Source organism: Drosophila willistoni, assembly GCF_018902025.1.
Source record: "Drosophila willistoni isolate 14030-0811.24 chromosome XR unlocalized genomic scaffold, UCI_dwil_1.1 Seg143, whole genome shotgun sequence".
Lineage (NCBI taxonomy): Eukaryota > Metazoa > Arthropoda > Insecta > Diptera > Drosophilidae > Drosophila > Drosophila willistoni.
In genome coordinates this window covers 7,822,567-7,847,717 of record NW_025814056.1, presented here as the reverse complement: position 1 = coordinate 7,847,717, position 25,151 = coordinate 7,822,567, and the positions used below count along the sequence as shown (strand labels likewise).

General features: G+C 34.3%; 1 protein-coding gene and 1 long non-coding RNA gene across 2 annotated transcripts in view; both read left to right on the top strand.

Moving 5' to 3' along the window:
* Positions 1-1,376: 1,376 nt before the first annotated feature.
* Positions 1,377-22,994, top strand: LOC124460622. The gene is made up of 3 exons (XR_006954523.1): positions 1,377-1,391; positions 3,120-3,328; positions 22,939-22,994. It is a non-coding gene; the product is annotated as an uncharacterized LOC124460622 (long non-coding RNA).
* A 52-nt stretch (positions 22,995-23,046) lies between these two features.
* Positions 23,047-25,151, top strand: part of LOC6645413 (receptor-type guanylate cyclase Gyc76C) — a 30,055-nt gene continuing 27,950 nt past the window's right edge. The window contains exon 1 of the mRNA XM_002068210.4: positions 23,047-23,227. The gene's annotated coding sequence lies outside the window, so the exon portion shown is untranslated. The remainder of the gene's footprint in view (positions 23,228-25,151) is intronic.

The window sequence follows — 25,151 nt, the reverse complement described above, 5'->3', positions numbered from 1 at the left end:
GATTTGAAAAATGTTTGCCTTTAACGATTCATTATTTTGTTTTGTATTTGGGAAAAATTTGGCGTAATATTTTGATGGAATAATTTGAGGGGATACATTAGTGAAACATATGTACATTCACCTTATCTAATCTAGAATCGGTTCTCTCTTTTGCTAAGTAGGTTAAATAGTGAGCCACATACATACAAAAACGAAAATGCATGTTTGTATGACGAATGCAAGGATTGACCTTCGCCAAAGATTGCCAATTAATCTGTCTTCAAGGTAAGTCTAATTATCAAGAAGTATTTGACATTCATACGTATGTACTCATATAATCTTGATCATTATTTAAGATACGAGGGCAGTATATTGATATTACATTCCGACTTAAAAAAAGAGGGTATAACGTTGTCGATGCAACAAACCTTTTGTTGTTTTTGTTTTTGAAGGGAATCTCAGCTGACATAGGTCTAGCATTTTTATCCCACTGTGCTTTGCCCTCTTTGGTGAATCGAAGTTGAATCATCATGACTCGCTAGAAGCAGCAGCAGCAGCAACAAGTTGTTCGTGTCGCCGCATTTGTCTATTACAATGTTTTTTTCTCCTTTATGTTTTGTTTTGATCCATTGTCAATCAACATTTCTTCATTTTGCAACAACAATATTTCACACCTAGGAAATTGTCAAAACACAGACACACATACTCAGAGAGACATATTTACACGCACAAAAGCAAAAACAGAGATGAAACTGCGCTGCTTAGCGTTGACGTTTACGTTGACGTCGCTTATAATAAAGATTAACGCATTTCTTATCAACGTAGTTTTCGCACACAGACTGCCAGGCAGAGAGCGAGAAGCGCGTGACAGAGAGAGAGAGAGAGAGAGAGAGAGAAAGAGAAAAATTGAGAGTAATAGAGAGAGGTGAAGAGAATATCTTTTATTTCTCATTTGATTTATTTGTTGCAGCAGCCAACGTTGAGGTTGCCGCTGACGTTGCGGCTGCGTCGCTGCTGCCAGTTGCTTTATTTTCGCGTCGCTGGCTGATAAAATAAAGAACAATATTAATTTAAGTTTAAAAATAGATTTTTTTTTTGCTGCAAGATGCCTGCCTAGCCCATTGCAAGGGAAAGAGATGGCGAAACAGCAATAACAACAATTTGACTGTGATTGCGCTCTCTCTCTGTCTCTCTCTCGCTCTGAAGCTCTCTTCTTCGGCACACACATGTTGATCTTGTCAGCTCAGAGAGGCAGAGAGAAAGAGAGCGGCAGAGCTGCCTGTTGCTTGCTGGGTCGTTGTTGTTTTTTCTTTTTTTTTTTTTTTTTTGTATTTTTTGGTCTCTGCCTTTTAGTATTATTCTATTCGTCTGCGTTTCAAGTTGATTTTCAACGGTTTATGTGCGAGTCGCTGGTACACATATTCACAGGCAAACACACACTCACATACAACCAAATATACTAACTCACATACATACAGTAACGATATATCTATGTATATATGTATATTTTTTGTCTGATTGGATTGGGGCAGCAGCCGCAGCAAAAAAAAAAGGAAATATAAAATCTATGTGTGTAAGTTGGTTGGTGTGTGTGTGTGTGTGTTTGTTTGTTGCCGTCGGGAATCAAATTTCGTAAAAATCTTTTTTTTCTGTTTTGATAATATTATGTCCAGAATTTTTCAAATCTACATAAAAGATATAGTTTGTGAATCAATAACAAAAAAAGAAATTACCCAAACGTAAAACAAATAGTAAAATATTAAAAAAAAAATGTGTTAAATACCTACATACGTACGTGTATATAACGAAACACAACTGGAAGAGCGCGAGTGAGAGTGAGAGGGCTCTTGAGCCAGAGAGGAGGAGCAGGGAACAGAAGAGGAAATGAAACAAAGATAACACACATACAAACACAGAAAAAAAAGACCCAGCAGACTTTGATAAAGCCAATTTCCAACTTTATCTCAGCTACAAAAAAAAAAAAAATACATTAATAAAAAATAGGGACCAAAAAAGGAATGGAACAATACCGATTAGAAATGCATAGTAAAATCTACGATTGAGGTTGAAAAGAGACAAACAAAAATCTAAGGAAAGATATAACATCTTTAAGATGTAAATATCAACAGACAAATTGACTAAATTTAATCCAATATTGCCAGCTGTCTAAATAAATAATCTTTTAATATAAATTATTTTAAATAAAATAATATGTGTGGATATTTATTGTGTTCTTATCATTCCAATGGTCTTAATTTTATTGCTGGGTAGACTAATGTTAGTTGGTGGGTAGTTAAATCTATAAGTAACCACACACATACATACGTATGTATGTATGTAGGTTAGGTATATATGTACAAATAAAGCGATTATCATTAACACGACGCTAATCTTATGCGTCTAGTTTAATGATCTTACATTACAGTCGTTTGGGTATCTTCTAAATAGTAAACTTCTACGATTTTTAGTCCAACGATACATTCTAGTCCTTATTTTTGATAGTTAGCATTTAATAAATATTATTAACTATAGAACTGCCTTTACTTTTCTTCCTCTCCGTCCATACTTCGTTCAGACTACGTTCGCACGCACACTACACCACAAACACACACACACACACATGCATGTGCATGCAATGCATTTACCTACAATGTGTGCCTACAGAACTCTCTTCTTTGGTTGCAGGTCTCTTTGTTGCTCATTAACCTACCACAATGCAAAAATGCACAAAATGTCATGTCCGTCTTCGCTCTGTCTTTGTCCCTCTCCTATGTACATACATACATACATATAAACACCCTTTGTACTCCACTGCACTTCCCCCCCCGAAACATTTAACTACCATAATTTTTACAGACAGAATTTTCAATTTACCGCTACCAAAGTACATCATTAGTTACTCACTCTCTCCATCCCAGTCTATCTACATACATACATACATACATATATCTCTTTCTCACTATCTGTCTGTCTCTTCCTCTAACTCGCTGTTTCTTTTAGAGTTGTGATGTGTGCGTAAAACAAATAAATTCCATTTAAAAAAAAAAAAAGAAAAACAAAAGAAAGAAGAAAGCAAGTAGGAAAAAGAATGAAAATTCAGTGAACAATTTGGTTTTTTTTTTTTTTTTTTTTTGAAATAGTGCAAAAACAAAAGAAAATTTAACAAAATAAAGCAAATCAAAATATACATAAGTTGGATCTAACTGTAAAGGCAGCAGGCAGAGCAGCGAAGGCAACAATAATACAAAACAAAACAACGTGGGAGGCGAGAGAATAGCCAGAGAGAGAGCGACAAAGAGAGCGAGAGAGAGAGCAAGTGAAACGATCTCTGTACAAGGCCAACACAAATGTGAGTAAATGCCACCCCCTCAACCCATTTTCCATACCTCTGCCGTGACCACCGACGCACACCATTCCACAGGCCCCCCTCCCAGCTCCGTCAACCATCTTCATCATCGTGATCATCATCATCATCATCATCATCCACATTCAATCTGGCAGCCTTTGTTTTCTAAGTACACAATATACGCGAAGTATAATCTGTTTTTTTTCTTCTTCTTCTGTTTTTGTTTTTTTTGCTTTCGGATTGTGACAATTCTTGTTGTTCATACATACATACATATATGTATACATATACATATCCATATGCATGTACCTTATATTTGCATGAGAAAAGAAAATAAAAGTTTCTGATCTTCCTGTATCTCTGTACATGTCAGTACATTTTGAAGTGCATCCTTATGTGGGCGAAGCCATTTTCATTCGACTCTCGCATAGTTTCTTCTGCATTTACCGACCTAACTACTCTATCCATAATTTCTATGGCTTCCTATCAAGTTTAATAGTAGCACTAAAAACACATGAGAAGCTCTACTGATATTTTATCCTAACGCTATCTCTCTCTCTTTCTCTAATACCAGTTATTATGACCAATATGGTTGGCGGACCATGAAAATATCACTCCTCTTTTCCACCCGATGGTGATTGGATGGTCTTTATATATGAAATTTATTGACCTAAGGTTATCAATCGAAGATATAACATTTAGAATTAGATCAAAGTTATTGCTATACCGATAACTAAGGTTATTTAAAAACATTTTTTGGTCTCATATTTGGTCTCACCTTAATCGTACCTGAGTTTTAGTACCAAAACAAAAAAAAACACCTGTTTAATTTCACCTTTGAATTCAGATATTTGTAAACATATACATATACATATATAGGTATCTATCTATAAATATATGTATAATAAGACGTTGTTGACGACACTGCAGAAAGGGAATTCATATCGAAATTGGCACATTTATTACTTAATATTTTGCAAGTAAACAATTTCATACCCAGAAAGACAGTTGGAGAGAGATGGAAAGGGTAAGAGCGAAAAAGAGACAAATCAGAATTGGGCGGAAGAAGTATTCGCACATTTTACATGTATTTCACTTCTTTATTTTTATTATTTTTGGCAATATTGACATAGAACAGATTCAACATATTAAAGCTTAAGAGAAAGAGAGAGAGAGAAAGAGAGAGAGAGAGAGAGAGAGAGATAGAGAGAGAGTAAGAAAGGCAACGCATGGGGCGTTTGGGAAAAACATTTCCGATAGAGGCCAAAAATAATTTTCCTCTATGCTGTAAATATTTTCCTTCGCTCTATATATAGCACAAAACGAAAATGTAAACAAAATTCTTTGAAAATGTGCATAGTGCCTACAATTTTGTAGAAGAAGACATTTCTGAATTTCTGAAAACTTTGAAAATGCTTGGTGTGTTTGTGTGAGCAAAAATTGACCACAAATTTGTTATTGGCCCAACGCAAAAGTAGACTTGGCTATTTAATACTCTTAGAATTGGCTTTTGTACAATTAAATTATATACCCATGTTGCTAGGGTATTAAATTTGCTTTAAATTGGTCAAAAAGAGAAACTAAGAACTGAGCCACAGCAGCAGCAGCAGCACCAATTTTGAGGTAACACTTGCCCCACCTTGCCTGCCACTGCACCACCCCCTGCCTGCCAAACCACCACTCAACTCCATTACACCAGATTGGACCATTCATTGCATTGAACGCCTCTTTTAACCTCACTTTCTGACCAGCTGGTGGCCTTCTCTCTGAACTTGTTGCGGTTCTTTGGTCAACTTTTTAATGAAGTTTCAAATGTATTTGTATGTATGTCTGTATGCATTTAGATGCGTGTGTTTTTCCAATGCTACATACATACATATAATTGCTGTGCAGTGGTGTTTCGTATTTTGCATTTTGTTTGAATTAAATCTGATATATCTAATCAAAATTCATTGAATTTTAATTCCTGTTATGCAGGCAGTTAGTTATTAAATTCTACCATCAATATCTTTTATTATAGCAAGCCAATATTTTAATGATAACCTAATAAACACATCCCTATATGGTTAATTATTTTCATATTAATTGGGCTAAGAACAAGAACAGGAAAGAGTCCAGAGAGGGATGATGCTCGAAGGGTAGGGTAGGGTGTATTCTACTTAACTCCTTTGTTTTACAATAATTCTTGAAGTGATTGAGTCAAACTTTGTATGTATGTACCCAGAGGTACATATATGTTTGAGATTTCTTTAACTTAGGGGAAAACTTTGTTTTCGATATCTTTTACTTTAGCTTAAATTATTCTTTGAAATATTGAGAATAGTGTCTCAAAAGAATTATTCGAAATTGGAAATACTTTCCGAGTTATGACGTTTTTTGTGAGGCAATTCGCGTTTTATTTAAACTGGCGTCAAGGATACAGCACGTAATTTGAAACCGATTTTATTAAAACAAAATACAATACAGAATAGCCATAATTCTGGTTTCGACCTCAATCATAATTTTAGTATTTTTTTTTTATTGTTTTTTTTTAGCATTAAATAAGGAAAAAAATAGACCGCCATTTTCTAAGAAAAAAACCTAAAATTATGATTTAAGTCGAGACAAGAATTACATCTACAAACAATCCTGTATCGGGTTATCCTTGCCGTCGCAAGGACACTTTGTATTTTGTAACTTTGAAGGTCGACAGCTTTATAAACAGCCCTCGTACCAAACAATTTTTTTTAGGTTTTCCTAACTTTAATTTGTTCTTAATAAAAGAACAAAAATATAATTCTAATACTTCTTTCCGCTTTGAAATGATAATTTAAAAAGGGTAAAAAACCAGAGGGCCGGGGCTAACTTCGACCGTGTCAAAGTTTGTATACCCTTGCAACTTTTATGGTAACTCTTTCCTTACCTATAGCCATCAAAGTGGAAAAACGTTCAAGCTAAAAAGGCTAATGTCTGCGAAAGAACGGCCTACAATCTTAGCATAGGAAAAAACTAAGTCACGGTTTTCCACCGATCGTTCCTATGGGACCTATATGATATAGTAACCCGATCTTTATCAAATTCGGCACAGTCATTAACATATATATTAATAAACATAACTAATAACTAATAACTAATAACTAATAAATGTTTAATTTGAAAGCAATCGCGTCAAAAGTAACGAAGTTATTGACAAAAGTCACTGTTTTCGAAAGATCGTTCCTATGGGAGCTATATGATATAGTCACCCGATCTTGATCAAATTTGGCACAGTCGTTTATATGTATAATTAACTCACCAATATTAAATTTCATGACAATAGCTCAGAAAATAACGAAGTTATTAAGAAAAGTCACTGGTCGTGACTTTGCCATTTGGAGCTATATGATGTAGTGATCCGATCCGGCTGAATCCGAGATATACAACGCAGTATATACAAGCCTACATGCAAAATTTTAGCTCTGTAGCTCCAACGGTCTAGGAGGAGTTTGCGTTGATCCAGACGGACGGACAGATGGACGGACGGACGGACGGAGGCACGGACGGAGGGACGGACGGAGGGACGGACGGACGGACATGGCTATTTGAACTCGTCTCGTCGTGCTGATCAAGAATATATATACTTTATATGGTCGGAAATGCTTCCTTCTATGCGTTGCACACTTCTGACCAAAATTAATATACCCTTTTTGCAAGGGTATAAAAATACTCTCCCAAACAAAAATACCCCCATTAAGGTTCCTTTTTTAACGTGGTTAGTTGGTCGACTTCGTCTTATAAGTCTTATAAGTGGTGGAACTAAGTGTAGATTTTTGGAGGGTAAACTGTCCATTTAAATTTTACCTGTTTAAGAGGTAATAGAAAATATTCCCTCATTTTCTACGTCGAGAATCCAATTCACAATTTATATGGGCAAACAATGATAATAACAATGCCAGATATTCGATAAATCTATATTTCAAGATATAATTTCTAGTAACTTTTAAATTTAAAATAAGTTAGACAAGTTTAGACAATGGAAAATCAAAAACAATTATTAATAAATTTGTTATTCAAGGCTTTTGCAGATCTCTAGAGTACAAAAACTTGGATTTTTTTTGCAATACAACTCAAAGTCAAGAAACTTACTAAATGAAAATTTGAAACACACTTACACACACACACACATGAACACACAAACATACACACATGCTTACATGAAATGTATTCGATACAAATTGAATTAGCACAACGCTAAATGATCACACGGTCTCTCTAAAAGAAAACAACAATTTTTTGTTAGCGAAAATTGCAAAGATACATTTTGTATAATATGCTCTGGTCGTCGCAGAAAAAAAAATACGAAAAAAAGGTTGGGCGACACATACAAAAAAAAAAAAAAAAAGAGAATTTCGTTCCAAGTTTCCAGGGACGGGGCCCCGTGTCTATTTTTAGAATATTAGATGATAAGATTGTCGGAGAAGAAGGCAGAACCGCATAACGATTTTTTCTGTTATTCAGTTTTTTGTTTTTTTTTCCCCCTGTTCTACCCTTGCCACACTACCTCATGGGGTATATCCATTTTGGGAGCGAAGTTTGCGCAACAAGTGTAAAAGCGCATTATCTCATCGAGATTTGTCATATCTTATCATGGCTATATCTTGATCACATTTGATGATCGTCACCAATATTTATTTACATATATATACATACACTAAGTATGCAAATTTTTTGATATTCGATTTTAAATTCGATTTAGCCAGCTTGAGCAGCAGAGATCCTGCTAAAATGTACAGACATGAGCGTGTGCAAGGACATCAAAATGTAAGACCCTATGTTTATCCATGCAAGGGTATACAGATTTCGATATGATCGAAATTAGTTTGGGCCCTCTGGTTTTGTTTTTAGTTGTTGTTTGCTGTTTTTTTTTTCTGCGGTTTTAGCGCAAAATAAACACAGAACAAGTTTATATATGATATGATATGGTGTCCCTCTCTCTGGTGCCGAACCAAGCTCTCAACAACAACAACAACACCAACATCATCAGCAGCAGCAGCAGCAACCAACCTACCAAACGGCCAAGCGAGAGTAACCATGCCAAATGAAGTTTAGAAAAATGTGAAATACAACCGTGTTCTGTCTGTCTGTCTGTCAACCTGTTGGTTTCAACTAGTTGCTGCTGGATTTTCTTTTGCCAACACCAACCACCCACCCCCTTCCCAAACACCCACTTCTTCCGCCATATTGCATACCCCGCCATCTACCACACTCACTATCTCTATCTCTGGCTAAGGTTTAATTAGCGGCCTCTAAAAAAATATAAAACAATAACAAAACAAAAAGCCAAAAAAAGAAGACAAAACGGAAAAAAAATGTATTTTTGTTTTATTTTTTCCACACGGTTTATGGCCAAGAAATAAATTGAAACTAATTACAAACAAAATGTTTGTTCCAACCGCCATTTATTCTGCTGTATTCTGTTTGGATTATGTATACGTAGAATGTTATGTTTTTTCTAAATATAGCTTTAAAAATATATATGTACATACATATATTCCAATAATAACAAATAACAAGAGAAATAACAATTAATTGTTGGTATTTTTAGCGGATGCGGAAAACTTTTCCAAGTATTGGGTGGTGCTAGGTGGTGGGTGATGGGTGGGGTGGTTGGTGCTGGTGGATTAATGTACAACAAAAACCACTTGCATAACAAAATAGAGTGTTCTTTTTTTGTTCACCCACAACAGTTATCAAAATAGAACAAAATAAAATGCTTTAACTGTATCCTGAAACAAAAAACAAAAAAATAACATTTTTTTCGCATTGGGCCTTATTATACCCTTGCAGAAGGTATTATAAAATTGGTCAGATGTTTGTAACGCAAACAGAGGAGACATATGTACATATATAGCAATAGAAGCTGATTCAATATAGCCATGTTCTTCTGTCCGTCCGTCCGTCAGCGCGTATGTATAAGATGAAACTTGGTATTTAAGCAAGCTATAACCTGGGTGAGATGAAGTATGAAAATCATACTAATCGGGCCACTATATCATTAAGGAGGTGGAGTATTTTTTTTATGAAACTTACAAATCAGATAGATTTGCATACATAGAGACGCAGCGCTACATAAACTGCATGTGTGTATGTATGTATATGTATGATCCCTGATATATGTAGGCCAAAAAAAACTATCTAATTTTTATCCAATTTAAAAAAAAAAATATGTCATTCGATGGGAAATTTAATTCACTTTCTTTCGTAGTTCAACGAAAAAAGTACATTAGTACAAATAAGTGTCACAAAATAGCCTCGCCCAAAGGTCCAAAAAACTCCATACAAAATTCAGATTTTGAATTGGCTCCACATCGAAAGTTGGGGCTAAATTAAAAATTTGTGGTATGCAGTTTATCATAGTTTTGCTATTTCTACAACTTCTTAAAAGTAATATTTACGGACTTTTCTTTGTTCAAATGCACTTGTAAGAAAAACGGAATAAACTTACACGACCATTTCTACGGTTCATCATCTGAATACAATAACCAACAAATTACAGAAAAAAATTATTTTATTAAGCTATTAAGAAGCCGAGAAAATCAGAACTAAAAATAAGCTTGAAGGCTTTGGAACACAGAAAGAGTCGAAAACATTTGCCAAAGACTGCAAGGGTATATAAACTTCGGCATAGTCGATGTTAGCTTCTTTGATATTTTTTTCTGATAAAAAAACTCATTTTATTCATAGAAAAGGGTTTGCCACCTACACATGAGTCTATGTGAATCAAAATAAATTGCAGATTTTCTATGAATTTCATAAAATTGTTTTGACTTTTGTCTATTCTTTTGATTGAAAAATAATCGAATAATCGAAATCTAGTATTAGCTTATTGTTTGTAGTTTTTATAAAAAACCTTTGCCTTGGACGCTACTTTATTAGTATTTTGGTTATTTAGAATCCAATCGTTATCGTTTGGAGCACTTGACCAAAAGTATCTAAAGAATCATAAATGACAATGATGAATTTATGGCTAGAATTTCAATGCCAAGTAACTAACTTGTTCTAAATTTCCATTATTTATGTATGTATGTATGTATATACCAAATTATGGTTAAACAATTTTATTATTAAACAATATATCTACAACTGATATATATCTATCTAATGCAAGGAGCAAGAGAGATAGATAGCTAGAGCAAGAGTCAGAAATGTCAACTGTGTATGTGTGTGTTTTGTCAGCATCCACAACAGCAACAGAACAAAATTTCACGCCTCTAATTAAATTAGTAATTCAATACTAAATGAAACTAATAAAATATAGCCATGTTTTCTTCATGGACAGAGGAAAGAGGCAAGACAGTGAGAGAGCAAGAGATAGAGAGAGAGTGAGAGAGGGTTTGAATATGAGGAACTAACTGAATACTCTTACCAAAATTGTACGTTTTGATCTCTCTGTGTTTCTAGAGTATGCGAAACTCTGTGTCTCAATTTTTGCTATTTGTCGTTGTCTTTAACACAATACTTTTTCATTTCGAAAACAACATTTTCTTTCTTTCTTTCTTTCTTCTATCTTTTTTTTTTTTTTTTTGGTTTTCGTTTTTTCGTTTTTTTGTTCGTTTGTTTTTGGTTGTCAAGCCCGAAAAGTTTTTCGCGCATATCGCTGAAAAATACCTACCTTTATATGTACATACATATATAAAATAATAATTGAAACGAAACAAGTGAAAAAATTTCCATAGCTGGTGCGGGCCAAACGTTCGATCGCGGTGTGTGTGTGTGTGTTTACATTAATCGCTGCTCGGGTGGGGGCCTTTAAAATGTCTGTGCAAAAAGTCAGAAAAGAAAAAAAAACACTCATATTTTATCTTGATTTTTGATTTTATTGCATTTTGGAGGCGGGTCGGCGGTATCTAAACTCTCTTTGGCTCACGCTTTTTGGGCCGCTTGGCCGTCTTGGCCTGGCCTGTGCATGTGTACTCAATCAGTTAACAATGAATTGTCGATATTTTTTTTTGCTACTTTTTTTCCATTTTTTTTTTTTTTTTGTGGCAAAAATTCCACTATAAATAATTTGACACATTGAAAGAGTTTTTGCCCACTGCATAAATTAGACATAATATGGCAGACAGACGACTATGTATGAATGAGAGAGATGACAATGACTTTCATGACAAACAAAGATGAATCCTTTAAGCAACAGCAAATGCACGTATACAGATACCTATTTGATTTGCATATATGTAGGTACATATACATATATGCATGTATGTATGTATGTATGTATGGAGGGGCGATGAAATGCAATTTCATCAAATCAATTAAAGGCCTTTTCCCTTTTGCTAGCGAATATTGGAAACATTTTTTATGTGAAATATGTATATGTATGTATGCATCCAGATTGCAATCTTTAGTCTTTTGTATACCCTTGCAGAGGTATTATAAAATTGGTCAGATGTTTGTAACGCACAGAAGTAGAAGTTTCCGACCCCATTAAGTATATATAGTCTTGATCAGCATGTGATGCTGAGTCGATATAGTTATGTCCGTCGGTGCATATGCGTTTTACTCAACTATCTTAAGAGCTATTGGGATGAAACTTACTAATTGTGCTACTTCTAACACGGATAAGATAAACTATTGTCACGATCGGACCACTATATCATATAGTTCTAGAAGAAACATAGGTGAAAAAATTGTAGTATCCCTATGAAATTTACTAATATAATAGTTTTTTATATAAAACAACAGATCCAGAAATTTTAATCAAATTGGATAAAAAGAACCCAAGTTACCCAAGTTAAAAAGAACCCAAGTTAGCAATATAAATCACACACACAGACGCAACGCTACATAAACTGTATGTGTATGCGTGTTAATCGCGGGAGGAATGTAAAAGGGGATGGGGAAGTAGGAGAAAAAAAAATGGAAATGATATTTGGAAGGTTTTGTCTGGGTATTGATAAATTGAATCACAGAAAAAGAGTTTGGAACATGTAAAAATATTATGGCCAAGGACTGCAAGGATATATAAACTTCGGCTATGCCGAAGTTAGTTTCTTTGATATTTTTTTAATTGTTTTGCAAGTCAAAAGGGGAGAATTTCAGTTTAATTGTTTAGTTCTTGTTATTACTCGACGCAACTCTCAACATATTCTCCTGCTTTTTGGTTTTTCTGGCTTTTGTTTTCGGTTCTGCTCATTTCACTTTTTGCAAAATTTATGCGCTCGTTAAAATGCCTTTTTGCACATCATCATCATGATCTTCATTGGCAACAACTTCATTATTCGGCATGCATGCATACCTAAAAACAAGCCGTTTTAAATTACTAAAACAGCCGAAAGCTTAACCGGGATCATTCAACCATACGTACATGTGTTCAGATTCCACATTTCACCCTCCTCTTTTTCTCCCCCCACACCCGTCAAAGAACTAAGATTGGGATTGGGAATGGAAATGGGTATAGGAAAACGGGATGATGAGTCTGAAGCTATGGCGACCAAAACAGCAGCCAAGCCGCATTGTGTTTTTGGTATATACACACACCCACACACACCCACACACACACACTCACACACACAAATAGTCGTTACGTTGTGAATGCTTGCTCTCTCATTTTGTTCGAGGCAAATGAGAATATCCTCGTATGTCAAATGCAACCACGGATTTGGCTTAATTCGAGTACACAGGTGTCGTGTATTTTAGTGGTTGTAGATAGTTCTATAAAGTGTTCTAGTATATACATATACATATATAAATGGATTTAAATATATTGTGGTACTCTATTCTGTTCTATTATTCGGGATTTTCTGTCCATGCAGACAGCTAATAACAGTTAAAGCCCACTGAAAGCCTCAACAGACAAGCAAATTTTTTTTGGGATTTCAGCCTTTTATAAATTAACTAACAAAGAACTATAAATCCATATAACAAAGGGTTCAATTTAGTTTAAGTAAGAAACCTTGATATCCTTTTATTAGACTTTTCAATGATTAAAGATTTAAAAAGGATTTAAGGTAATGTTCAAACTGTATGACTTCTAAGTAATGAAAAGTTTTATTACCAAGTTTCCTTCTTGGCTTTCAAATTGAGGACCTAAGGAAACAAATAAAGAACACATAGTTTTAGAATACTCTTAACAAGGATGAATTATAAATCTACTATATAATTGCTCTTGATACACTCTGTATCTATTTCGTTTTCCATTGAGTTGGAAATTGTGACAGTCAAAGCGGCCTGAAAGTGGTTTTGATACATTCTAGACTTAAAAATCCCTAATCTTCTTTTTGATTGAAACACACATATGTATGTATGAAAACAAAATGCCAATTAAAGCATTTCAACAAGAATGTGTCCAAAAATATGTTGCTATAGATAGATGATTGAAACAAAATTGTTGAAGAGAAGAGCAGCCACAACACGCGGAGAATTTCATATGCCCACACATCCATACACACACACACACACACACAAATGCATGTGTATGCATTCAGTCAATTCTCTTTTGATGCCCATCAATTAGAAGGCATCAGTGACAGTGACATTATAGACAAAACTGTATTTGCATCAATTTGTGAATGGCAATGGTAAATTTCCTTCACAGTGAGCACTCATCATAACACATTGACTGACGAAAACGAGCAATTCGACTATCGAATGTCTCCGTTTGGTTTTTGGTTTCTGGTTTTTGTTTTTGGGAAATTCATTTCCGTTTGACTTGACAGTTGAGAAATATGTCTTCAAATTGTATTGAATTGAATTGAGTTACACATAAAATTGATTGAAATTTGATTATTAAATGATTTAATTCAATTGCATAAATTAAGAGGAACAAACAATTACATAAATAGTGAGTTTGTTGAACACAATTATGGAAAAGCCACGCTTAACTTTTGCAAATGCACCATGTAATTCTCTTTTAAGTCTTCCCCAACGAAATGGCAAAACTTAATTAACAAATTTCTGTTAAAAAGCATCCACATCCGAAGGGGCGGGGGGATAGGGGGGGGGGGAGTAGCAGCAGGTGAAGAGAGAAATTACTATAGTTGTATAATTCTGCACAAATTGTCAGCGCTCAGTGGAGTGTTAAATATGACTTTTGAATGAACAGAACGCATTTTGCATGTAAACTTCATCTTCCTCTCTTCTCTTTCCTTGGAGAAGCCAACTAAAACTGCCAACTGCAGTTTGTCTCCCTCTCTCTCACACACACTCTCTCTCTCTCTCACTCTATTTCTTGTAAATAACTTGAAACCATTTTACATTTGAAATCCTTCAGTTGCCGCCTTCCTTAGTCTAAGACCGAGTAAATGAAGCCAATTAAGTGAAAATATTTTGCTGAGATGGCACAAATATGTAATTCAGCAAACATAGACCAAGAAAAAGTTGGAGCAAAAAATTAAGTGACTTAATATGAAAATGTAAAGAAAAAAAGAGAAAAAATCAACGACGAAAAGATTCTTGCAAGAATATCCTTATTTTATTTTTCCTTTTTCCTGCCTTGGCGATGACGATAATGAGACATGAAAACGAGCTAATTAAAATGTAAAGGGACTACTGTTATTTTAATTTTGTTCATATCTGTTATTCTTTTTTTCCTTTTAAAATATGAAATACGCTTAACGACAAGTGACTGAAAACCCATTAAGTGCACACACAAAGAAAAAGGATAACGTACATACATATGTATATGTGTATAACAAGAAAAGTGTTGCCGAAGAAACTATTGGGAAATTCCACACAAAAAGGCCAAGAAAATTGCTTGAGAAATTGAATCAGGCGTGAAGAACCAAAAACAATTTATATGTACATAAGTACATACATATATACTAGATACGATTATATATACCAGTAGTATAAAGAGCTAGAAAACTAACTAAAATTGCTACTGTTGCAACTGAGCCGTAAATAAACAGGAAAAATGGCATCGACAATCAACTAAAAAGCAACAACAAGAATAAAAAAGAAATAGCCAGGAGATTGAGTGAGAGCAGCAATCACTAAACGAGTCAGTAAGTGAGCAAGCAATCAAGTACCAATACGAAACTTCATGAGTAATGCCTTAAAAGTCAATCATCGTGTGTCCAGTAGATATATAAGTATGATGAAATAAAATGAAAAATTTAAAACGCAATCTTAAATGTCCTAGAAAATTTGTTGCTTATGCAAAGACTTTGATGGCGAAAACTTAAGAATTTTAGCCTACACTTATACATATATATTCTAGTATCGAGGATTTCTGAGAACATTTTGCTAGTTTTAACTATCGTAGAGATAAGCTCGACAGTTCTAGTGAATAAATTCCTTTTGAAAAGTTTCCATGGTAAACTCAGACTACGACAAAGAAATAATATTGTGATATAAAACAAAATTATTGTGGTCCATTTGCTCCAGCAGAAGTAAGTGCATTTGTATTGTATGTACATACATATACATAAATAACTTGACAAATAAAGTTGAAAAAAAGTTAAAGACCAACAAACAAAGTTAACCCTTGGGCGGTTGCTATAGAAAAGCATGTTGGAAATATTGCATACCATTTCGACAAAGGAAGCCACAGGTAGTCATCCGTAGAAGTTGAAGTAGCCAACCCACACATTCAGCAATTGAGACAAGGCCGAAAGACAAAGTGAAAAGTGTGCACTATGTCCATAATACATTGACACCCACCAGTTAAGAGCTAAAGCCACCAACAACTGACCTAATCAAGGCAATGGAATACAAAAACACCCTGGATATACATATACATATGTACCTATATGATATTTTCAATTTGAGATTCAAGAAAAGGTAATTGAATCAAGTGTAGTAATCACAAAAGTATACAGGGCATCCATGAAACGTCTGTTCCTTTCCTTTTAGTTTTATCTAACAATTAGATCACACTTCCTAATGGGTAAATTAATAATTTACATGTTAAAAAGGCTATATAGTGTTTGTGGAATAGGTGCAATTAAATGTTTAGTCTAACTTAATCACAACTTAGCACTGTAATGCAAACAAACCATCCCGAATGTGTCTAAAGGACTCTTTGTAAATGAGGCTACCCTTGAATAGAGAACTCAAACCATGACGGATCCATTTGATAACTCTTTTTCGCAACTGTTGCTGGGTTGCTGGCTGCCGGAAAACTAGAAACAGTATCATTCAATTTACGGCACTCGCTTCCTTCCTACCTGTCCACTAGCCACTTTAACTTCAACAAGCGAGCGTCCAATTCGCAAAAAAAAAGAAAAAATGGTGACAAATTGTGTGTGAGGGATGGAAGCAACAAACACTCACACACACAGACACACACACACACACAGAGATGCTAATTGAGTCGGCAGTAGCAGTGAGATGAGCATCGTCACCTAGTTTAATTACCATTTGCGTATGCCCTGAAAAGTATGCTAACTTATTTCGCATTTCTCATCTTAGCTTTCTCTCTCTGTGTGTGTGTGAAAAAAAACCAAAACTTCCCACTGACGCGTACTTCAATTCTCTGCTCTAAAACTCAGAAAGACAAGTTATTAAAAAAGTTTTTTACCCGCAAAAGTTTTGTGTTTTGCCTTCTTCGTGTAGTTGTTGATGTTATTATAAGCCACGCCCACCGACCAGCACTACAAAAAGAAGTGGTTGGGCGTTTGGTTATGGCGAAATTGCAGAGAGCCCTCATAAAAATAATCATAAATTTTGTCTCTCAATTTGGTTTGGTGGCAAAGCGAAATTACAGAACAAACAAAATGTACCACAGAGTCGTAAATTTATGAGGTCCTCTTTTGAGTTGAGGAAAAAGGTATGCACACACACTTAGTGACAATTTCCTCCCTCTCTCTCTCTCTCTCTCTCTTTCTCTTACTGTGTCTCCACCGTCGTCTGTTCTTTAACCATAAAGGACACACACGAGTGCGATTAATGCTAATAGAGAGGGGGAAAAAAAACCTCGCCCTAGAAACCCTTTGTGGGTTCTCTCTTCATCACCTCCTACGGAATTCCGAACGACTTTGTGGCGTCGTTTTCTTTTACCAATCTACTTACTTTATTCCTATTTTGTTTATTTAACAAAAACACTTAAATTGCTGGCCAATGGCAAGCCCACAAAGTGTTGTTAGAAGAACACAATGACGACGACGGCGACGACGACGGCAGCGAGATATGATGGGGGCGTCCAGGTAGATATACACATAGGCTCCTCATAAGAAAACCAACCAACATAACGACAATGAGTTGTCAAATTTGCATGGAAAGTTTACTAAATTTTTATAAATATAATTGTTAAAAAAAAAGAAATGAAAAGCAACTTTAATTTATGCAACACCATCTTGCACATGGTCTAAATGTAAGGCAAAAGTTGATGTGGTTGGTTGTTGGTGTTGTAGGACAGGAACAAGCCATCGTCACTATTTACTATAATCCAAAATCAGCGGCAGTAAGAAGGAAATGCAGGGCAGGTATCAGTACACTATATCAATGCCTAGCATAATATACATAGAATAGCAGAGGCAAAGCACACAACACACAACAACAGGCGGCTGGCTGGTCGCGCCACCATCAAGCCACAATAACAATCTGCTTCCGGTCATGTCGACACCAACTTGTGGTTGGTCGGGAAACAGCCATTAAATGCCAAGTTAAAACAACATAATTTAGTGCTTGGGCCGCTGGCCTAAACATAAACACCAAAAACAACACCAACAATAGCCTAATACAACAACAACAACAACGACAACAACAACAACGACAACAAACAACCAAAGCGTTGAAAAGTCTCTTTAACTTTGTTGCCTAAATCGCTTAAATGCGCACACAGATAAGGCGAAACTTGTAAGCAATTTTTTATATGCTTATGTAAATTGAGTTGAAGTAAACGAATCACCACCATCAACATCATCAACATTATAATCATCATCATCATCATCAACATTGGCATTATTGTCGTCATTGAATCCCAAGTGTCTTCATAAGGGACAAAATAAGCAACATTTTAGCCAAACTCTTTGCTGCTTCATGGTACTTAAAGGCAATACAAAATTTAAGTGACTCTCCATCTAAATTACAACATTTAGTCAAAGATTCATGATAGACAGACATATATTGTTAATAAATAAAATGACTACGAAAATCCCATTTCATTAAAGAATCATTTTCCAATTTTGTGCATTGAACTTGAAAATGGCCAAAACTTAAAGACTTGAATCATCTAAGCAACCACAACTGTTGCCTGTTGCCGTGTTCAAGTCAGAATGGCAGATATTATCTTACTTCATTGGAAAGTGCACTAAAAATGTTATCGATATCATCATTAATGGCCATAAGAAGATTTGCCTTGAGTAATTTAACTAAAAATTTTCCCTGCTGCTTACCATACGCATATTCCATTCGGAACACACACATATATAGCATACATTTAAGAGCATTATTATTTGGTTCCTTTTTGTTTTTTTTTCTTGTTCACTCATCATCATTATATTATATAATTTGATGGGCAAAATAGTTTTCCCGCTTGCTAATTGAATGATAGTTTGTAGTAGTAGGAAGCGAAAAAAAGTTGAATTTTTATAAGTTTTAATTTCATTGCGCTGCTGGGAGGAAACATGGGAAACAAAAACACAAAGTTGTTGCCGCATCCTGTGCGGACATCTGTCAGAATAGTCGGTTGGGTTCTTTGGCACGTTGGTTGGGTTCGTTGTTTGGTTGTTTGGTGGCTATTGTTGGTGCTATTGTTGTTTTGTTTGGCCAATGGCCATGAGCCATGAGGCCAACTGAGGGACGTTTGCTAAAAGTTGACCAAAACACATAGCAAAAACACGAAGCAAGCTAATAGAATTAAATTAATTGTTGCATTTCAACTAAAATGCAGTCGGTCTTTCTCTCTCTCTCTCTCTCTCTCGCCCTCTCTCTTTCTCTGGTGGAAAAGCCGTGTTTTTGGTTCTGGGTTATTTCTTTTTTTGTTTTTGTGTGTTTGGTTTTTGTAGTTTTGGTATAGGCATGTGTGGTGGCATGATAGGCGAGTACTTGGTAAATCTTATCACCGCAGCAAAAAATATGCGCGATAAGATCTTGGAACACATGTTTAACCCTCCATTCGGATTGTCGTCATTGGAATTGGCCCGCCCACCCACAGCAACACGTTATGCGTTGGCCAACTTTGACCTCTCTCTAAAAAATTAGAGCTCTCTGTCTATCGCTCTCTCTCTCTTTCTTTTAGTCTCTGTATCTGTCGCTTCATCTCTTTTCTCTCTTTTCGGAATGTGTTCCTCCTTCTCCTCGCATGTTCTTATCATTGCTCTACCAAAAAAAAAAAAAAAAGAAAAAAAATGAAGAAGGAGAATGTATATATATGGAATTTCATGCGTCTGCGTTTCTGATAAGACAGCGGCAGAAATGTTATTTTTAGCTTTATGTTCTGCTTCTGTTTTGGATACCCTGTTTAGCAGAGATAAGGCGGGCATACAAGGCGTCTATAGTTAAAGTTGGCAAGATGCAAATCATCAAATTATTGTTAACAATTAACCATTGTCATTAATTTGTAACCATATTATAATTTTTTGTGTTTGGAAACTTTTTACAGGGCATCTAGATAGTCGTTGATCCTTAACACTGTTTAAGGTACTTTTTGGCGCTTTTCTTGTTGCTTTTGTTGTTACAAAATCACGCAATAAAGCATTTTCCACTTGGTTTGCTTGGGTCTCCTCAAAGTTTATTCAACTCAACAAGTTGGGCATAAAAAGTCAAACAGAACAACAACAATAAGAACAAAAACGGAAAAATAGAAACCAAAATCAAGGCCAATGCTGCGAGGTTCATTGCTCAAGTCTCTCTAAAACTTGGGCCAACAATAGGGGCACAGTCAGTATCCCTGCTTCCATATTTCACTTAGGCGAACTTTTTAGTCGTTGCCCCATTAAAATGATCCATATCCCCCCATACCCTTTTTTTTTGCACATTGGTTTGGTTTGCAGTTTTCCTGTCTGCTGCCTGCTTACCGCTTCTTATGGATTACACAACTTCGAAGAGACAACACAGAGCAAAAAGAACTGAAATAAAACTTAAAAACCAAGAACAAGTTGTTACGTAAAAAAAAAGACAAAAAAAAGCAAATTGACACTGTCAGCAGCACATCTGGAAGTTGTTGGTTTTTATTATTATACATATATATATATATATATATATATACATATATGTATGTATATATTATTTTTTAGATTAGATTTGTTGAATGCTTTAATATTTATTAAATATATTTAAACATATGGAAGTGGAGTGAAGTAAATTTCAACAATTTCTTTAATCTTCCAGCTAGAATAAAACAAAAAAAAGTTTTAACAATGAGATTCTAGACACAGAATACAATAAAAAACTTTGCCAACCAATTTAATGAAGTTTTCGTTATCACTGGAAAATTGTTTAAGCTGTTTCTGACTTTCTGACTTCTACATACATATGTATGTATGTATATCTTGTTTATAGTTTTTTTTTTCGTTTCGAATCTATAGCCAATGTAAACAATGTCAAACACAGCTTTTAATGTCGACTTTACGATTTAAACAAACAAATAATGGTTGAAGATCAACATGTGAACACAAGATGACGATGAATTTCACAACCTCTTTAAAAATTTCATCAGTTTCATTGCAAAATTTGATAAGGGGAACACGTCTAAGGGGGACTCCTTCTACTTCTTAGCATTACATATCCTACATTTCTTTATCGCTCTTTTGAAAACTAGAAAAAATTAAGAAAAGCAAAATACCAAATTTAATCAAACTTCATCTATGTCTAGATATACATATTTACATAATTTGGAATAAATTGACTATATTAGACACGCCATGTTTAATTTTCTTGAATTGATGTTACTACTCAAATTTAAAATGCCACCATAAACCTTTAAAATTTAAGCGCAGGTTTCGTTTTTTAAATTTTCGTATTTGACATGTTAAAATTTGGCCCAAATGAAACCTTTATAATAAGACCATCACCACAAATACTTGAAAGAGTCACTGTCACATCGAAAGAGTCTTGCAATTTTGTAAGACCAAGATAATTCAAACCGGATCACGGTTCCTGCTCCATTTTCTGTCACCATTTAGAATATTTAAAAAGTGTTTTTGTAACTATTTTTGGGAGGTTAAAGGTTAAAGGCTTAAAGGTTTTGGATTTGAGCTCCATTAGTTGTAACTCTCTTTATTTTTTTAAAATCACTATATCAAGCATTTGATCAATATTCTATATCTATTGAGGCATAGAATATAGTATAGGCAGTTCTAGCATGAAAAAAAAAGGAAATGGAAATGCTTTTCACTTGAAATATTTGTTTTGTAATCTCCTCTGACGCACGCAAAGTGACAATATGTGGGTCTTCTTCACACAGAGGACCCGTATCTTTAATTAAATTTCATAGATATCCCCAGCATTCAGGACACTTCATTTTTCAACCCTTTGAATATAAATTCAATGTCCTTTTTGCTACTGTTTGCCTGCTATTTTTTGTTTTCACTTTTTCTTATTTCCCTTATTTAAGCTTTGTGCTCTTTTCACTTGTTGACTTTTCAGATTGTCAACCAAAAACCAAACCAAAAAAAAAAGAGGAATGAAAAAAAGAAAAGAAGTTTAATTTTAATGTTAAACTGACCAAAAAGTGTTGTGGCGGGAAATTAAAAATTGACTTCCGTGCGGACAAAGAGGCACACAAAGCGACCGGGTCATACAAAGAGCGGCAATAAGAATTACCTTTTAGTGCCTGAATGAAGTTAAGTGATTGGTCCTTCTCTTTGCACTTTTACACACACACACACACACACACACACTTGATTTTCTCTACATAAATTAAATATTTATCCATTGCAAGAAAAAAGCATTGCATTTTTTTTCCTGGTAAGAAGGACCTATCGATTGAAATTAAATTGTTAAATGCACATTTTAAATTTTGTATTTAATATGCAAAATTTAATTTGCATGATATCGAAATTGAGCGTTCTGACCGAGTTTTTTCCGTTCCCCTCTTCTGCCTTGATTCACTTTCATTTGAATTTCCGTTAAGTGCATTTCCCCCTCAAATTCCATTTTAAGCACCCTGTAAACATTTCATATTCAACTGATGGCGATTCAAGACAATGTAAAGCAGACGACTCTGACTTGGACTCTCCGTCTCGAATCGGAAATTTGTTCTTCTCTCTTACCTTCTTACTGAATTTTATGGTATAGACAATATGCCAAAGCGTTAGCTGGATTTAATAGTAAATCTATCTATCTACATATCTATCGATACAACTTAAATGTAGAAGATCTTAAAGCAGAAAATTAGTATTACAAGAGATTAAAGAAATAAAAATAGGATCTAATATGTTTGTACATTATTTTATCTTTTGCCTTTTATTTGGTCCAATTTCTCTTCCTTGTTATGAACATTTCATATTCATTTTTCATTATCAATTAATGTTAAGAATATCTATTTTCACATATATTATATTATTACATCATTTAGCTGAGAAAACAAATGTAAACAAACAATGCATGACTATCGACTACATGACAGAGGATATTTGAAAAGGCGGAGCTCGCCTGATATCATTGAAAATGTTTTTATCTACAGCTATTTTTATTAACATTTGCATTCCATTTCATTCCGTTGCGATTTTTTCATTACGTTTGTTTTTGTTTTTTCGTTTTTTTTGCAGCTATGGATAAATGTAAACAGCAAACAATGTACAAAAAATAAACAAATTGAAAGAATAATTATAAAAAAATAAAACAACAACATAAAAAAAAAAAATAAGTAACAACAGCAAATAAAGAAATAAATAATACAAAAAAAAAAGCGGCAAAAAGAATTCCAAAAAGGCGATTATACAACCGATTAACAACAACAATAACAACAAAACAAAATATTAAACTTTTAATAAGAGCAACAATAACAACAACAAGCACAGCAACAAATATCATATACAAACCACAACAAAAAATCGCGTGAGTATTTTTTTGTACTTTTCTTTTTGTATTTATACATACATATGCAGTAGGCCGACCCCACACCCTATCGCCCATATTCCACCCCTCGCCCACACGCTGTTACCAAGACTAGCCCTATATACATATGTATATTTCTTTCTCTGTCACACCCTGAACAATTTGTTGAATTTAATAATTATTAATAATATTTTGTTGCACTTGCGCGCTTGGCTTCACATCGAGAGTTACAAGTGTGAATTTTTAATGCAAAAAAAACAAAAAACAAAACTTGCAAAAAAATATAAATATATACATATATATATATACATATGTATTTACAAATCAAAGAAATATATGTATATTTATGTTTGTATGTGTGAGCGGCTATTCGACTTTATAAATTGGCTGAACTCATTTGCATAATTAAGGAGGCTATCAGAACAGAACTGAAAAAACAAAATTCAAATTAAATTTGTAAAAAAATAAAAAAGGGAATACAACATGAAATTGTTGACTTATATGAACAAATATTGAATTTACGTATGTTTTTCATATTCAGAAAAACAAAACATAAAAAAAAAACACAGGAAATTTAAAATTTAAAATTCTATTACTTAAAATGATATCTCTTACTTGAGCAGGAGAAATAATAGACAGTAGTAGACATTGAACCACTTTTAGATCAAAAAGTTAACCAAATTATTTATGCTAAAAATATTTAAACTATTGCTAAATAATTAATATATACAAAACCCTAAAGTTTTTGTTAAGAAACAAAAATGCAAAAAATGGTGTAAGTACACCAAATCAGTTTAAGGTTTAAACAATAAATTGTTTATTAAAATGTCATAAAATTATATAAGTTAAATACTGTAAACTATTGTTTCCTAAAAAACAGAAAACAAAACAGAACAACAGAGTTTGCGAAAACAAAAACACACAGATTTGTTATAATTTAATGTGTTCTAAATGAGAGATTTCAGAAAGTTTATTGCATAATTTCATATTATTTGAATTTGTTTAAGCTTAAACATATTGACATTATTTTTAGAGGGCGACAATTCGATAAATTACTTTTAAATTTAAATGATCGTCGTCGCATAATGTGACTGATGATGCAGCTACTAAATGTAAATACTAAATCAATGATACAAACAATTTGTAATGAATGATTTCGGTCTTTTTTGTTTTTGTTTTCCTCCCACACACAAAAAAGCAAGTCTCCCTGCCATCTCAGCCCCCTCCTCCCGAATATAGCCAGATCCATTCGCATTCCCCATCGATTCTGTTTCATCATTATTCGCGTGATCTTGCTACTCTCATTTAATTGTCGAATACAACACAGTTAAACCTCCTCCTCCTCCGACTCCTCCTCCTTTACGTCCACTTGGAATTTAACATCCACCCGCACTGGCACCCCTATCCTTTAGTAATCTTTCCACTTCTTCCACCGCTCTCCACTTAACATGACTGTTCACCATGCACACACACACACACACATATACATATATAGCTCACACATTTTACACTAACTCGAGACTTGCAATTTACACAAAATGTGCTAATTGCTTATTTAATCACAAATGAAAAATGAACGACATGTGCAAAAAAAATTTTATTTTGTGCATTGAACACACAACAACAACAACAACAACAACCTGATTCGGCTCGACTTTCTTATACAATATAATTTCAATAAATTTCAACGTCAAAGGCTGATTCAGCAACGGCTTCAAAATCGATGAGAGTTTCGTTGGTTGGTTGGCTGGTTTGTTGCCTGCCTGCCTTTTAGCCATCCGCAGGCATTTTGCCAATATATGTATATAAATGGTTTCTTTCTTTCTTTTTGGTCGCTTTTCCATTTCGCTTTTATTGTAAGATATAAGTTTAAGAAATTTTGTTCAAAACAAAGAAAAAAAAAACCACAAAAAAAAAAAAAGAA